The sequence below is a fragment of the Zea mays genome, chromosome 6 (assembly GCF_902167145.1).
Source record: "Zea mays cultivar B73 chromosome 6, Zm-B73-REFERENCE-NAM-5.0, whole genome shotgun sequence".
In the NCBI taxonomy this organism is placed as follows: Eukaryota; Viridiplantae; Streptophyta; class Magnoliopsida; order Poales; family Poaceae; genus Zea; species Zea mays.
In genome coordinates this window covers 22,578,549-22,583,548 of record NC_050101.1, presented here as the reverse complement: position 1 = coordinate 22,583,548, position 5,000 = coordinate 22,578,549, and positions in this window count along the sequence as shown.

Sequence of the window (5,000 nt, the reverse complement as noted above, 5' to 3'; positions counted from 1 at the left end):
TTAACTTAAACAAAGTCAACTTAATGGTTAAGGACTTTGAGGCATAAGGTTGGGAGCCGAGACATAGAGATGTCACCCAACAACAGGAGTCATATATATGATATGATTAGCAAGGAGTTGCTTACCGATCTACCTTGTCTTCTAGCGGTGATGCTAAAGCTCACTAGTAGACTTGTTAGTTGTGGATTCTGAATCACTAAGTATCAATAGAGGGATATTGATTTTAGTGGGAGTAGACTATTAAATGTTTAATATGATTTACTCTGTCATGGATATTTTTGTCTTAGTATTTTGCATTATTTTGTTGTAGATAAATGGCACCTAGCACACCAACATTTACTTTGCGATCGATTCTTGAAAAGGATAAGTTAAATGGAACAAACTATACGGATTGGATCCGTAACCTGAGAATTGTTCTCAGGGCTGAAAAAAAGGAAGACGTTCTAGACACCCCACTGCCAGAGGATCCTGGTGAAAATGCAACTGCTGCAGCTAAAACCGCTTACAAGAAAGCAATGGATACTAATCTTGAAGTGAGTTGCCTAATGCTTGCTTGCATGGAGCCTGAGCTCCAGATGCAGTTTGAGACAAACCATGAGGTGTACGATATGATCGTGGCGCTCAAGGATATGTTCCAGACTCAGGCTAGGACTGAAAGGTTCAATGTGTCCAAAGCCTTTCTGGAATGCAAGCTAGCAGAAGGCGCAGCAGTTGGGCCACACGTAATCAAAATGGTTGGTTACAGTCAGAGGTTGGAGAAGCTAGGCTTCCCAATAAGCCAAGAGTTGGCCACTGACTTCATTTTAGCATCTCTTCCGCCCAGCTATGGAAACGTCATCACGAACTACCATATGCATGGGGCAGAGAGGGGCCTCAATGAACTATGTGGCATGCTGAAAACAGCAGAGGGGGACATAAAGAAAAGCGCTGGCAGCAGCGGCCATGTGATGGCGGTCCAAAACAAACCCAACTTTAAGAAGAAGGGTAAATCTCAAAAGAAGAAGGGCAAGGCAAAGGATACAGTATCCAAGCCAAATCAAAAGCCCAAGGCTGGACCAGCTGCAGATGCAGAGTGCTTTTATTGCAAAGAACTTGGTCACTGGAAAAGGAATTGCAAGCAGTACTTGGCCTCTATTAAGGATCGCGGCGGTAAGGGTACAGCCGCAACAGGTACACTTGCTATTCACATTACAGAAATTTTTCTTGCTGATTCTTATATTAATTCTTGGGTATTTGATACCGGATCGGTTGCCCATATTTGCAATTCGATGCAGGGAATGATAAGAACTAGAAGCGTGAAAAGAGGAGAAGTTGATTTCCGGGTAGGCAATAATGCAAGAGTTGCTGCGTTGACCGTCGGGACGATGCAACTCCACCTCCCATCAGGATTTATTTTGGAGTTAAATAATTGTTATCTAGTTCCTAGTATGAGTCGAAACATTATGTCTCCTTCATGTTTGATGAAGGATGGTTATTCATTTGCGAGTGAAAACAATGGTTGTGTGATCTCTAAGAATGGCATGTTTGTGGCTTTTGCATCCATTATGAATGGGTTATTCATTTTAAATCTTGATGATGCACCTATCTGTAATATTAGTGCTAAAAGGCCTCGGCCTAATGATTTAAGTCCTACCTACATGTGGCACTGTCGTTTGGGTCATATAAGTGAGAATCGCATGAAGAAGCTTCATTCTGATGGGCTTTTAACTTCGTTTGATTTTGAATCATACGAGACATGTGAAGCTTGCTTACTTGGTAAGATGACCAAGGCGCCCTTCACGGGTTTACCGGAGAGGACGTTAGATTTATTGGAACTCATACATACTGATGTGTGTGGACCAATGAGTACGACAGCTAGGGGAGGATTCCAATACTTCATAACCTTCACTGATGATTTTAGTAGATATGGGTATGTCTACTTAATGAAACACAAGTCTGAATCCTTAGAAAAGTTCAAAGAGTTTCAGAATGAAGTAGAAAATCAACGTGGCAAGAAAATTAAAGCACTGCGATCAGATCGTGGTGGTGAATATTTGAGTCATGAGTTTAGCAATCATCTAAAGAGTTGTGGAATTGTTCCACAGCTTACGCCGCCTGGAACGCCTCAGAGGAATGGCGTGTCTGAGCGACGTAATCGGACTTTATTGGATATGGTTCGATCTATGATGAGCCAGTCGGACCTATCTTTGTCGTTTTGGGGATACGCTCTAGAAACAGCAGCTTTCACACTAAATAGGGTACCATCTAAGTCCATAGTTAAGACACCATATGAGATGTGGACTGGGAAGACTCCCAGCTTGTCTTTTCTGAAGATTTGGGGTTGTGAGGTTTACGTCAAGCGACTACAGTCGGATAAACTCACTCCAAAATCGGACAAGTGCATGTTCGTGGGATATCCAAAGGAAACTTTAGGATATTACTTTTACCACCGGTCAGAGGGCAAAGTGTTTGTCGCCCAGAACGGTGTGTTCTTAGAGAAAGAATTTCTCAAAAGAGAGAAAAGTAAACAAAAGGTGTATCTTGAAGAAGTTCAGGATGAGCCAGTGGGACAAGATTCAACAAGTGATGCTAATGTAGCAGAACAAGTTGAGACGTCTATGGCAAGAGAATCACCACCACAACCACGAAGGTCAGCAAGGTTTCGCGAGGCACAAGGAGAAGTGTTATTGTTGGGCAATGGGGAAGTGTTGTTGTTAGACAACGATGAACCTGCAACATATTCAGAAGCGATGATGGACCCAGATTCCGAGAAATGGCATGTCGCCGTGAGATCCGAGATAGATTCCATGGGAGAAAATCAAGTTTGGAACTTGGTTGACCCGCCTGATGGTGTTAGACCTATAGAATGCAAATGGATCTATAAGAAGAAGAAAGACATGGATGGAAATGTTCACATCTATAAGGCTCGACTTGTTGCAAAGGGTTTTCGACAAGTTCAAGGAGTTGACTATGACGAGACATTCTCGCCAGTAGCGATGCTTAAATCTATTCGGATCATTCTAGCTATTGCCGCATATTTCGATTATGAGATTTGGCAGATGGATGTCAAAACAGCTTTCCTTAATGGAAACCTAGATGAGGACGTGTATATGATACAACCCGAGGGTTTTGTCGATCCGATCAATGCTGGAAAGATATGCAAACTTCAAAAATCCATTTATGGGTTGAAGCAAGCATCTCGGAGTTGGAACATTTGTTTTGATGAAGTGATCAAAGGGCTTGGTTTTCATCAGAATGAAGAAGAAGCTTGTGTTTACAAGAAGGAAAGTGGGAGCGCTGTTGTATTTCTGATCTTGTATGTGGATGACATATTATTGATTGGGAATGACATTCCTATGCTGGAGTCCGTCAAGGCTTCACTGAAAAAGAGTTTTTCTATGAAGGACTTAGGGGAAGCAGCATATATTTTGGGCATAAGGATCTATAGAGATAGGTCGAAGAGGCTTATAGGATTAAGTCAAGATACGTACATTGACAAGGTTTTGAAACGGTTCAACATGGAACAGTCCAAGAAAGGTTTCATACCTATGTCACATGGTAAACACCTTAGCCAGATGCAATGTCCTGCGACGGCTAATGAGCGGGAGCGCATGAGTAAGGTACCATACGCCTCAGCGATTGGATCAATCATGTATGCCATGATAAGTACACGCCCAGATGTTTCATATGCTATAAGTGCTACGAGTAGATACCAGGCTGATCCAGGTGAGGATCACTGGACAGCGGTAAAAGGCATTCTTAAGTACTTAAGAAGGACTAAAGATATGTTCCTGGTATATGGGGGTAAGGAGGAGCTCGTTGTAACTGGTTACACCGATGCTAGCTTCCAAACTGACCCAGACGAGTTAAAATCGCAATCAGGTTTTGTGTTCACAATAAATGGTGGTGCTGTTAGTTGGAAGAGTTCCAAACAGGAGACTGTGACTGATTCTACAACAGAAGCCGAGTACATTGCAGCTTCTGAATCTGCGAAGGAAGGTGTTTGGATAAGAAAGTTCCTCATCGAGCTTGGTGTGTTTCCTAATGCATCTAGCCCATTGAACCTCTACTGTGACAACAATGGGGCTATTGCGCAAGCTAAGAAGCCAAGGAACCACCAGAAAAACAAACACGTACTGCGGAAGTTTCACCTCATACGAGAATTCATTAGGCGGGGTGAGATAAAGATATGCAAAATACATACGGATTTGAATGTTGCTGATCCTTTGACAAAACCTCTTCCACAACCTAAGCATGAAGCACACGTGAGATCTATGGGTATTAGATATCTTCTAGATTAACTCTAGTGCAAGTGGGAGACTGTTAGAAATATGCCCTAGAGATAATCATAGAGATGAGCATATTTCTTTGTATCCATGATATATATATTGCTTAATTGAATATCCATGGAAGGCACCTTGTATTGATTAGCAATTATGTGAATTGTTTGTGAGATTCTTTACTTATATGGTTATTCTAAATGATGTCCCTAGTCAGAGTCGATGACTAGCACATGTATTAGTTGATGACTACATTTCACAAGTCATGAACATGGAGATGTTAAACTAATAATGTGGGCGCATGTATGACATGAGGCTGGACCGACCCAACGTGAGATATTGTAATATAGTTCTCTTCTTGCAACATGAATACTGTATCCTTAGACCTGAGATTGTCGCATGTTCTCAAGATGTGAATTGACTTACTTAGGGACTATCAAACGCTATCCCGTAACTGGGTAGTTATAAAGGTAGTTTTGGGTTTGTCAGGAAGCATGCTATGAGGCATGGTCAGTCAAGATGGAATTTGTCCCTCTCTTTGTGAGAGAGATATCTCTGGGCCCCTCGAGTGATTGGATCAAGAAATGCATGGCCGTGCTAGGGTTAAGAGTTAACCATTGAAAGGATTCCAATTCACAGTATCGAGAAAGAGAGGTCAGCTTAGAGCCAGACCAAATATCGTGAGACAAAGGGAACAGCATGTACGTAATGTCGCAATGGTTCGTCTGATATGATCTTTAC